A 12,874-nucleotide genomic window follows, 5' to 3' on the forward strand; every position below is an offset into this window, starting at 1 on the left:
GTGTGCATGCGTGTACGTGTGTGTATGTATGGTTTATGTCAGTTAGGACATTTTTATTTTATTTAAAATTTATTTATCTTATATGTATGAATGTTTTGTCTGCATGTATATGTGTGCACCGCAAGGAAACTTGCTGCCCTAGTAGGTTAGAAGAGGGCACGAGTTCCCCTGAAATTGGAGTTACAGACAGTCATGATCCACCATGTGAATGCTGGAAACTAAACCTGGCTCATCAATGGGTGCTTGTCACTGCCGAGCCATCGCTCCAGCCCTAGACCATTTTAAAGTCAAGAAGAAGAGAGGGAGGGAGGGAGGGAAGGAGGGAAGAAGGAGTTGTGTTAATCCCAAATATGGGAGAAAGATCACTCACCGAAATTATTACCATCAAAGCGAACAAGTAAAGCGGGCTTTTTTATTTGAGCACACAGGTTGCTTTCCCCCCAGAGGTCAGCCTTAGATTCAAGGAAGACAAGGCTTTTATAGCTCAAGGGTGGGGGGTTTCCAAATGGGTAATTTGTCAGGAGCAGAACATAAGCATAACAAGTCAGACATAATGACCTCCTGAAATAAAGACAGGGTTGCAAGGTGGGCATAGTGAGGTAGTCATTGGTGGTCATGCAACCTTTTGAAACAAAGGAAGAGTTGCAAGATGGTCAATACAACTTTTTGAGAGACAGAGACATGATTGCCATTCCTGGAACAGGCTGTTCAGAACCAGTTGTAGTTAAGGTTACAGGTGGGTCATAGCCCAATCCTTGAGAAACAGGGGTTTAGTTATGAACAGGGATGAACCTAGTTTGTCTTTACTATAAGATGAGTTTTAAGCCTAAGGTAGAGGCAGATTGGGTCTTTACTTGTCCATGCCATTTGGAAAATTGAGATGAAAGACTGGGTGATAGCTGAGCTGACCAGAAGTCCCTGGAACACCTTGGAAACTCTGGAGAGTTGGGGTCAGGATGGTGAAAGGCTCTCCGGGCCCCCAGAAGACCAGGAAAGGCACTCAGCTCAACTCAGCACTGCAACTGTCCAGTGAACAGTTCTTTCTCTTTCTGTCTCTGTCTCTCTTTCTTTTCTTCCTTCTTCCCTCCCTCCCTTTCTCCTTCTTCCTCCTTCCCTCTTTCCCTCTCTCTTTCTCTGTCTCTTACTCTGTTAATAATCTGGCACCCTCAATGACAAGACCCACAGATATTATCCTTAAGCAGTAGTCTGCAGCCCACTTCTACCTGCAAGTAATGAGTGAGCCCAGCAAATGGGGCAAGAATCTGCTCTGGAGGGCAGGGTGCAGGTGATGGAGGGTCAGTGGAGAAGAAGATAGGGGAAGGTAGAGCCAGTGGTGGTAGTAGTTCAAGGCCTGAACTCTCAGCTCTTGTCTTCCAAGCCCACCCATTAGCAAGTGCTGCTGGTCACCTCCATGCTTCCCATGAAGACTGGTGTCAGGAAGGACAGGATCCAGAGGGACTCATGACAAACAGCACACAGCAGGGCTGGGATCTCACTCACATTGTTTCCACAGTCCACACATAAAACCTTTCTCCCCTAAACATCTGCAGTAGCTGTAAAAGTCAGCCTTTGTGTGTCACTGATGAAGATTTTTTTTTCTGGTTCTAGAATTTTCTCAGAAGATGCAAGTAATGAATTTTCTGCCCTACAGTTTCCCTGGCCACATGTCAATGTGTCAAGTTTTCATTACCTCAAGGCAGTTCAGTCCTGATAACAAAATACAAAGTATAAGATACTGGCCTCCTTGCAAACAGATAAAAGTTAATTTTAAAAAAACACACTTAAGCTGGGATCCTATTCCTATACTTGTCTCTGTCCCCTTGGCTCTGGGATTTGAGGAAACTGCTTTTCAGTCTCATGCTCACTGATACTGTCACCCACTGTTTCCCATGAGGTAGCCACTGTGAGTAGACTCATGGTATTTTTGTAGAAGGGCTGTAGAGGAATTCATAAAAATTATCAGCAGAAATGGCCCAAGCCTTGAGACAAAAATCCCAAGATACCCTGCATTCATGCAAAGAACATTTACTGAATCTCCACCGGGTGCCTGGCACCATACAGCTGTTGGTAACCCAGCTGAGGGCGGTGGAGCCGAGGCAGTCACTGCTGCCCCAAGACACTCAGCATCTTCACAAGCATTCCTCTCTACACACCGTCCTTCCAAATCCCCTAAATGACGTAGGGACACTGTGGTTGAGCCTTAGAGACACAGAGTAGGACAGAGTAAGACAGCCAGCCACTCCTTGCACTGTGAACATTTGATTGGTGGGGACAAATGGACAAGAAGTCTGTAGGCTGGTCTGGCTGGGGACACTTGTAGTAGACCATGAGGCAAGAGAGCCAATCACGGGAAGAAGAGCTGCAGGGGTTTTCTTGGTTGTGAGAAGCTGCCTTGGCCCAGATGGGGTTGAGGGTCTCCAAAGCTGATGGCAAAGGAAAGGTGGAATCATAGGGTGAGGTGGGAAGGGTGGAACCTGGGCAAGTAGAAGTCCTGACTGAAGGCAAGGAGGATTCCTAAACAGGTACTCTCTCACATTGACCCACAAAGAAAAGCAAAGGAGAATTCAGCTAATGTTGTTCCTAGTGGGTGACAGATGCAGTGGCCATTCCTGGCCAGTTCTAGAACACTTTACTGTGTGTGATTCTATCTGTTTCTCTTAACAGCTTTGGCCATTTTACAGATGCAAAACTGAGGCTTTGGTAGCACAGGTACACGATGTAATGATGCACCCTGGAAATGATATAGTTTAGGGGCCTTGGTTGGGCTCATGTTCTCTGCCAGGTAAAGCACTAAAAGGTAGAAAAAAAAAACTGAAGTGCAACAGGTAGCAGCAGAAACATCTCATGCACCACAGACAGAATTAGCAGTAAGAAAGATATTTATTGGGGGTGAGAAAACACACACATGCAGCAAGCACACAGAGACAAAAGGCCCTCCGTGGAGAGGAGGCAGGACTCAGGAAGTGAGACATCCAGTCTCTTGCCCTTCCAAGCACATCCGTGAGCAAGTGCTGCTGGCCACACCCCAGTACTTCCCTTGAAAACTGGTATCAGGATGGACAGGCCAGGGGTTAAAGCCTCTGAGGAGCCTTCCTCCCTGAGGGCTGGTCAGTTTGAAGACACAGGATGGTTGATGGTATTGTCAACATGTGGACTGCTGTGTGACATATCTTGAGCGGGCTTCCATCAGTGGGGTGCCTGCTGGTGGGAGACAAAAGCTTCTGGGCTTTGGTCTTAGGTCAGGAGGTTGAGGAAGTAGCTGGCCACCTTTATCTCCTAGCTATGGCCTCTCTCCCTATCTACCTACCTTGGAGCCCATCTAACTCCTGGGCTCTACTGCCAGAGTGAGATTTGAAACCTCATTCTTCCCACAGGTAGAGGTTTACATTTGGAAAGCCCATGGCTACCAAGAAGGTCCAGCATCACTGAACCCAGAAGTGAAAGTTTGCATCAACCATGACAAATATCACTGAAGATGGAAGCCTGTGTCTGAGGCCTGTCTAAGTGTGCTAAAGAGACAGCAGGAATCTGGGGCAGGCTCTGAGCTTTCCTCAGTCCCCATAGTCACACCACCGTGTGGTTCTCTGGCAGGAAGGACAAGACAAAATGATTTCTGCTTCTCAGACTGGGCCAGTTTTAGGCACCCAGGAAATAAAATAGTGGTGCCTGTCAGGTGATTCTGTGGCTGAGGTCAGCTGTAGAGGTTCGGTCAACAGCTGTTTTGGGCTTCTTGGCCACATGCACGTCTCTGTTACTACTACTTAAGTCTGCTGTTGAGGTCTGAAAGCAACCACTGATGCTCGTGGATGAGTGGGCGTGGGCGAGCACCAGCACTAAAATGCCTGTCTCCATGTTTTCAGATCATAGAATGTTCTTTTGTTGATTTTTATCAATCTCTTAAAAATGTAAACATCATTCTTAGTGTGTGGGTCATACAAAGCAGGTGTTGGGGTCAGGCTAGCCCATAAGCAGTAGTTTGGTGGCTCCCAGTTCTAGAAGAAAAAAAGAGACCTCTCAGTCCCCCTTCCACACACTGGATACCTAGACTCATTCTATGTGTACCTTTTCCCTTTGTGTTAAACAGTACTTCCTGATGTTTTAGGAAGGAGGCATTCTGGGAGGAGAAGCCTTTAAATTCCTAACACATCCATCTTGAAGTTGGTGAGTTCAAACTTAAATTCCCCAGGGCCCAAGGCTTTTCATCAGCCCTGCTCGCTGTGAAGTTCACTGTTGCCAGCCTGGCCGATAAATGGGATTTTAGCAATACCCTGAAAATACTGATGGAACTGATATGAGACCTTTCACTCTGACTTGAAAGATTGAAGATGCCAGCAGGAGAGGCTGGGCACAGGCCCCAAGGATGAGACCAAAGCAGCCACAGAATGTCGTGTCTTAGCCTCTAGACCAGGGTGGCACTGAAGTCCACTAATGCTTTGGAGCCAGTGAGCTTGGAACAGGAAAAACCTGGGGTGTGCTAGTGTCCTTAGAAACCGGAAGTGCCCCAAAAGCACATACAACAGCACCTGGAGAAGCAGTGTGAGGACCCAGTGGACTCCATTTCAGCAGAGTGGTTTAGTTCTTGCCAAGGAAAACATTAGCACTTGACAAGATCTGGCAAGCCCAGGAGACATGGGTTTGTGTAAAGTTAGAGGGCCTTTTGGAAGATGGGGTGGATCTGACCAGACAACGAGAACATGTGCATGGGGTGACAAAAGCCTGTCTCTCTGAACAGAAGTGCCAGGAAAGGTTAAAAGAAGACTCTTTGTCTAGTCCCCATAGACTGTTGCACGTTTCCTAATCAGGCACGTCGTAAAATGATGTAGGACTCAATGATGGGGTTTGTATTTTCAAAATAATTAGGGTTTGTTTTTGTGATTGCAATGAAAGTATCAGCTAGAATGCTTACTACACTGGAAAGTGCCTGGAGATGACCAGCCCAGCCACGGGGCTCCTCTCAGTTTTCCTGCGCAGAAAACGATTACAAACTAGCCATTGAGCCTCATTTCTTGCTTATGGATATTTATTAGACTTTGGCAGTTCCCAAAATTGCACATGGAGGTACCAAATCAGCAACTTAATCTCTAGTTAGATAAATCAAGCTGGGGTTCTGTGAGGTCTCCCTAGTGATAGTATGGGGTGAGGGTCCCTGCTGTGCTCTCCCCAGGAGCCTCAATGGAAGAAGGAAGTTTAGAGACTGAGTTTCCACTCAAGCTGGAGCTCTGCACCTGCAGCAGCATAGGATCACATTTGGGACCGGTAAGAACCATCTTTAGGAGGACCTGAGAAGGATGGAGATGGAGCCTGTGTCTCTCTTCTTTGAGATACACTGAAGCTGGGCAGTGATGGAGCACACCTTTAATCCCAGAACTCAAGAGGCAGAGGCAGGCAGATCTCAGAGATCAAGGCTTATCTGCTCTCCAGAGCAATTTCCAGGACAGCCAGATCTACACAGAGAAACCGTGTTTTGTAAAACCTTAGATAGATAGATAGATAGATAGATAGATAGATAGATAGATAGATAGATGATAGATAGATAGATGATAGATAGATGATAGATAGATAGATGATAGATAGATGATAGATAGATAGATAGATGATAGATAGATGATAGATAGATAGATAGATGATAGATAGATAGATAGATAGATAGATAGATAGATAGATAGATAGATAGATAGACAGACAGACAGACAGACAGACAGAGGTACATTGCCCTATTACAGGAGCTCAGGATTAAATCCTAGACTTTGGTCCTGTCTTTTTGAGTTCAGGAAGTTATTTTATCTCATACGATTTGATTTCATCAGTCATAAATCAGGACGCTTGTGTACTTCATTGATTTGTGAGGATTAATTGAAATAAATGTAGTCCCACTGCGACACTGTAGTGATTAGTCATCAGTCATTAGTGCTCACCACATGCCAGCATCCTAAGTGGTGCTTGCTATTATTATATTTTAACTGCCACTTAATAAGACCATTTCTATCTATAGACTTCTATCTCCATTGTCCACCTTCCTATGTTTCCTGATATGCCATCATCTATTCCTCAAATTAATATGCTCAAGTTCTCAGGGGGAGGGATACATGCAGGTACCCAAGTGGGTGTGGGCCAAAGTGGAAAATGAAAAGCCTTCCATTTTCATCAAATTGCCTTCAAGTTTCAGTTTTAACCATTCTGGGCAACTTCACATTGTATTCCATAAAATGTTTTCAAGAAGCCAGGCAGTGCTGGCGCACGCCTTTAATCCCAGCACTTGGGAGGCAGAGGCAAATAGATCTCTGAGTTCAAGGCCAGCCTGGTCTACAGAACAAGTTCCAGGACAGCCAGGGCTACACAGGGGAAAACCTGTACCAAAAATAAATAAATAAATAAATAAATAAATAAATAAATAAATAAATAAATAAAATTCATGAATGAGGTCTTTTCCACAAAATAAGGATTTTTGTTTGTGTGTGTGTGTGTGTGTTTTTTTTTTTTTTCTTCTCCAGAATGAACTTCAAGGCTCTGAGAAGCAGTGATTCCCAAACACACATCTGTGCTGGATCCTAGACCAATAGGACTTCTGTTATGAAATGTCTGTGGGTCAGGAGAGGGAGGTTGGATGTTTGCCTCAGGTATGACTTCAGGAAGACAATGGCCTGTGCTGGCCTTGTAGGCCATCACCACATGTGGGGGGGGAGCAGGTGTTTATGGGTGTGTGGGGGGTCTGTGGGGGGCTGGGTGTGTGGGGTGAGTATGTGTGGGGCAGGTGTGTGTGGGTGTGTGTGTAGTCTGTGTGGGGGTGTGGGGGCATGGGGGCAGGTGTGGGTGTGTGTGTGTGGGTGAGTGTGTGTGGGGGGGGTATGGGTGTGAGGGGTGTGGGGTGTGTGTGTGTGTGTGTGTGTGTGTGGTGTATGGTTGTATGTGGTTGAGGGTGAGTGTAGGGGGGGTTGGGGGGAAACAAAAGAGAATTGTCCTGAGCAGAGGTTTGGAGATGGGATACACAAATGAGACTTTAACAGAATCTTGAAGGAACTTGGTTCTAGAAACCTGCAATGAAGGTTCTTTCTCACCCGAATGACACCCATCTCTGCATCTTAATCCAATACTGCCATGATCCCACAGGAGCCAGATTTGCCATCCCAAGGCCCCTCATCCATCACTCTCAGCAGCCCCAAGTCTCTCCTCACTGGCCTCCCTCATTCCCCACACATTTCCCATTGGACAGGAGCACCAGTGTGAGCTTGGCTGGTGCCAGGATTACTTGTATGCCCCTCTCAGGAGTTATGCTCATTAAGAAATCTCCATAACTAGCATGTTGGCTTCAAAGCACCCAGCCTTCCCTGCCTGTCTCAGCAGCCAGCTTTCAGGATACGCCCTCTCTCCTCTCAGACCAGGCACCTTCCTACCATGGGACTTGCCCTGGCTTCCTTCTCCTCTTCCTCCTTCTTCGGGCCTTCCTTTCTGGAAATCTAGCAAGGGCTCAAGGCCAAGGGGAAGATGCTTCTTTTCCATAGGCCATTTCCATTTTTTTTTTTCTAATTTTTATCTCTCAGGTAGTGACAGTCAGGCAGCTAGGTGGGGACTCTAACAACACCCCCAGTCCTGCACATTTTTTCACCACCACTGAAGAACTCTGACTCAGGACCCAAAGGTGCATTGGTGGTTCTGTAGTAAGGAGCCTCATGAATTCACTGGGTACCTAAAGTTATTTCTCGAGGTTTGTTGTGCACAGCCCCAGTGACACCAGAGCTTCTGAGGCTTGGAAGCTGAGGAGACACAACTTGTGATGTTTTCCTGTGTATCCCAAAGCAGTAGCGGAGGAACGATCTCTTTCCACATGGGCCTCCTCCTCATATACCCAACAGGGAGCATCAGGGGACAGAGGATGTTATAGGGCCATGCATGCTGGCGTTATGGATCAGCAGTGGATGAATACAGAACAAGCTTATGAAGAGGGAGTTTGTGGTTTCGGTTGGAGACTCTGTTGAGTCATGTTTTTCTGGAAGCTGTCTGGTGAAAGGGAATGTGACGATTTGCTGGAGCAGATGCTTGAGAGGACACGTGATGTTTGGAAAGGTGTAAGTGGATGATGTGCTGGCATTGGTTCACCTTGTCAATTTTTGCTGGTCTTTACTGGGCTTCGGTGATGCTGGTCTTCACTAGCAGCACTTTGGCATTGGTTTGCCTTGCTTTCTTTACTGATCTTTATTTGTTGTGACTTCATAGACAGAAACACACGGAAGAACTTTCGGTGGTGTTCCAGCTGCTCCTTGACACTTTAGCAGACTCTTGCAGAGCAGAAGAGCCTCGAAGTTTCTTCTGAATCTAGCTGCTGCTGGCCATGTTTAATGGGTTGCTAGTGAAAGGGACTGCTGACAAAGATTGGAATCACCCCAAAGAACTATTTCTAAACAGGTCCACATCCCCTTGTCCTACCAGCCACCTTCCTCCCCTACCTTTAGTCAGTGGGCTATAAGGAAGGTTGAAGCATTGAAGGGTTGAAGAACCCTTATTAGAGTAGGTTTAGGGTCTAATGCACTTAATTCCTAATCTGTAAAATGGGGCTGAAGTTACTTAAATAACAAGTACACTCTGAAACAATTTAGCCAAGGGTTTAAAATATCACAGGCTCCTGATCATTTACCTCTCCTGCTCTTTGATTGGTCATCATGTTCAAATGTGTTGTAGAAATTTTTAATCCCAATCCAGAGTTTCTACCCTGCCTTGACCATTCAGTTGCCAGATAAAAGACACACAACTTTTATTATGTACAATAAGCCTTAAACAGCACAAGAGTCGGGCAGATATCCACCCTCTATGCTGTTAGAATCTTCGTTTTATAGCGATAACCCTGAGTTATTACAACGTTTTGTGTGGGCTGCTCCTAACTCCAACTGAGCAGCTCTCAGGGCCACAGCTTCATGACTCACCTAACTCTCAGACTGTGGCTCCCCACGTGTGGCTCATCTGAGCCTTCTCACCTCCGTGCTGTGGCATGGACACTCCTCAGAGTCCCACAGTTCCCTCCATTTTGGTCCATTTTTCCCTCTACTGCCCCATGATAATTCTTCATGAAATTCATGACACCGGTTAGAAATGGTGTGGTTTTATTTCTCTCTCTCTTTCCAAATTTACTTTGTTCTCTGTCTGTCATTGACATGGGCTTCTTCTGAGGAACCCTGAAGAGGAAGTCCTCACTGGAGGTCCTCCTCCCACCACACCGACCGGCCACACTCTGTGTGTGCCTACTGTCTCTGCCTTATAGCCTTACAGGCCTGAGTTTTCAACAGAGACTTTGGTCTGCTAACAGCCATTGGCATTTCTCCTCAGCTCACCCAACAAGGGTGATAAACAAGGGTGATACTGATAAACAATATCAAGGTTTCATAATAAGTGCACAAATAGATTAGGGTACCACTTCTCAGTGACTCACCCAATCAGACTTCTGCTATCTTTAAATAATGCCAGTGGTTTATGAAGATTTTTGTAGCCTGCTGAGCAATTGTTCCCCACCTTAATTCTTCAATTATATCTCACCCCACACCTATTACAAACACCTTCCTCCATTCATTTAAGACGAAATCATTCTCCTTTTGAAATTCTACTCATCTTTTATGGCTTGCTCACCACCTCCACGAAACTTTCCCCTATCTCTCTCGAACTCGGGTCACATCGACCTCCAGAGCCATGTTTATAGATGCATCTCAGCACACGTTTTCTCAAGAAGCAAGTAGCTTTTGTGATGAGGTTACCTCGAAAGAGCCTAACATGCCTTCATACGGTGAGAACCATTCTCCATCGCATGACTTGTTCTGATAACAACTATAATGTCAGTGGCAGGCCGTCCGCAGGTGACTGTGTCTGTGCATTTATATAGTTTCTTAGGATCCTAGCCCAGACTCAGCCAGGTCCACAAGGTCCAACTTCTCTCCTCACTATCTAGATTCCTTCTGTCTGGGCACAGGGCTCTCTGCTCTTCCACAGACAAGGTTAAGTCTTTACTTCTCTCATAAATCTACTGGCTGTCATTTAATCAAGCAACTTTCCCTCCTACTATTCAGATACAAACTAATTCTTGTTTTCTTTTTCTCTGTAAGGATGGACAGGAACCTTGCCTTTGCTTTATGTAAATGGTAATCTCATTTCTCATTTCTCTTTTCCCTAAGCACTGTTGTATCCAACGCCATGAAAGGGAACTCTGGAGTTTAGGAAAGGGACAAGGGAGTCCTAAGGAGCCAATAGCCTCCCTTTGGGGTCTTAATTCCAACCGTATCTCTTCCAAGGCAGTAAATTCGGGCAGCAGGGAACCATGCCCCAGGCCTTCCAACAAATCCAGGGCTGGAGACAGAAACAGCAAAGCAGGGCAGGACACTTGAGTCTTGGCCTGTCAGGACAGTGAGTCAGCAGCCTGCGGTCAGCCCTGGGCTCCCCTCTGCCAGCCCCGGGAGAAACTGCAGAGTCGCACACCTCGTAGGCAACCATGGAAGCAGACCCCAGACGGTTAGTTGGCCTTGAACCTGAGCCTAGCCTTTAATGAGAGGGCCAGCACCCACCAGCCAGCCAGAAATGTCCCTTTAGAGCTCCCAGCTAACAGCCTTCCTGAAAGAGAAAGCATCAGGATCTTGGAGGCTGGGGGTAGGGTTGGGAGTGTCAATGTTCATAACCTGCACAGGCACACCGCCCACTTCCGGGCCGCTTTGTGGAAATGGAGCTAGGCAGCATCTGTTTCTCCCACGCAGGTTTCCATCCACGAGGACAGTAGTGGCATGAGCCAGAAGGAGAGCTGCACCTTTTAGCTAGGACTTGAATTGGCTTAAGCAGAGCCAGTGAGTGATGTCATAGCTAAACTGTTCTTTCTAATCTATATGAGAAGTTTTATTCAAAAAGTTAGCTGAAGGGAAAGTAAAGAAAACAAACCTCAGAGATGGCCTCTCTTCCTTCCTTCCTTTCCTTTCTCTTCTCCTCCTCCTCCTCCTCCTTTTCTTCTTCTTCTTCTTCTTCTTCTTCTTCTTCTTCTTCTTCTTCTTCTTCTTCTTCTTCTTCTTCTTCTTCTTCCTCTCTCTCTGTCTCTCTCTCTGTCTCTCTCTGTCTCTCTCTGTCTCTCTCTCTCTTCTCTCTCTCTGTCTCTCTGTCTCTGTCTCTCTGTCTCTGTCTCTCTCTCTCTCTCTCTCTCTCTCTCTCTCTCTCTCTCTCTCTCTTTCTTTCTTTCGCGGCCAGCCTGCCAGGGATTGAAGCCTAGAGGTGAATACTCAGCGAATTCCCGCAGGCCCTGATGTCAGAGACCACAAAAAGTTTTCAAACAACGACTTACTTCATGATGCGTGTGTGCTTGCGTGTACGTGTGCGTGTTCCTCTCAGATCCTAAGAGGTAAAGGCTGGAGGGTGGAAATAACGGGAGGGAGTCGACGTGTCCTGACGCGGCCGGCAGAGCAGGCAGGGGCATGCATACTCACTGCGCAGATTAATGAAAACGTTTCTCTGGCAGGAGGGGTTTGATTGCCGCACTGCAAAATTGCTTGCAGATTCGAAAACAGCATGTTTCATTTCAAACCCGTTCTCTTGCCATACATTAGCACTTGTCAATGTAACCATTAAGCGCAGGCAGTGGAGAAATTTAATTACAAAACCATTTATTTTATTGAAAGAAAAATAAACCCAAGCTACCTCAAATGCATTAGGTAGGTTCAAAACATGTTCAGCTGATAACACCCAAGGGTAGGGAGGCTGCTGCAGGAATAAACGCTTCTTTCATGTGTGCTGAGGACTCGATATTAGAAACAGCTGCCAATGGGTTGCTCTTTATTTACATTCAATTCTGAATTAAGACACAGCTGATTTAATGAAGGGACTTTTTATATCTACAGTCACTGGCCTGTGGTCTCCATGCTCACTCCAGTTTTGCCTCTCCTTCTAGTCACTGGAATTAAAAATGTTAATGAGGCGAGCAGAACTGTTTTATTGAATGGGTTTCCCCTCCCGGTGCACCTCCACCCCCATCTCAGACTTGTCTTTTGTTCCCCTAATGGTGGAAGAAGGCAAGGACTGTGGTATTAAAGGAAGTCACAAAAAATGTGCTAAACACATCAAAAAGTCTCCGATCTGTATCTTATTTATGCCTCTGCCCATGCATGTCTTCTCTGAATCTGGGAAGCAGGAGACCACAGCTCGCTGGTGAAATGCTGGATTTGGGTCAAGTGGTGGGCTGATGTCACACGGCAAAGCGCCTGTCCTTAGCGCTAATGGGCTGCCAATAAAGAGTCTGTTATACTCTTCTGCCCGGGTGGGGGTTACAGCCTCAGTGGTTTGGATCGGTTTGTCAATTTAAAAGCCCACCCCCACCTCTGCCTCCGTCTGAGATATCTACCCACAATTTTGTAGACACCTCCTCATGTAGTCCACTCAGAAGAAGAATCTGGAAAGAGAAGCTCCTTGTATTTTAATTTCCCTGGTGACAATAGGAATGTCTAAGGTTTCAAGAAGGTATCCTTGGCTCATATGTCTGGGGGGGGGAGCTTCTACTGAAAAAACACTTTTAGCTCTCGTAATTAAACCCATGTACAGCAGCAGACCTTTGTGTCATTGTCCCAATGAGGGTCCTTACCTCCTTGGAGGGCTTCCTGGCCCATTTTAGAGGGGGCTTGGACCTCTTAAGCATCCTGGAGAACCACTGCCAGTGTCCAGGGACACCCACATTACAACAATGCACTAAGATGCCTCCCTAGGAATAAAGTCTGAGTAGACATTGTTCAGGTGGTTCAGAGTGATCCCACCTCTCTCTTGCCTAGACACATGGCTGCCTCAGACCCAGCTGTTCTGTTCTGTTCTGTTCTGTTCTGTTCTGTTCTGTTCTGTTCTGTTCTGTTCCTAATACATGCTCTGCATGCCAAAG

The sequence above is a fragment of the Arvicanthis niloticus genome, chromosome 11 (genome assembly GCF_011762505.2).
Source record: "Arvicanthis niloticus isolate mArvNil1 chromosome 11, mArvNil1.pat.X, whole genome shotgun sequence".
Lineage (NCBI taxonomy): Eukaryota > Metazoa > Chordata > Mammalia > Rodentia > Muridae > Arvicanthis > Arvicanthis niloticus.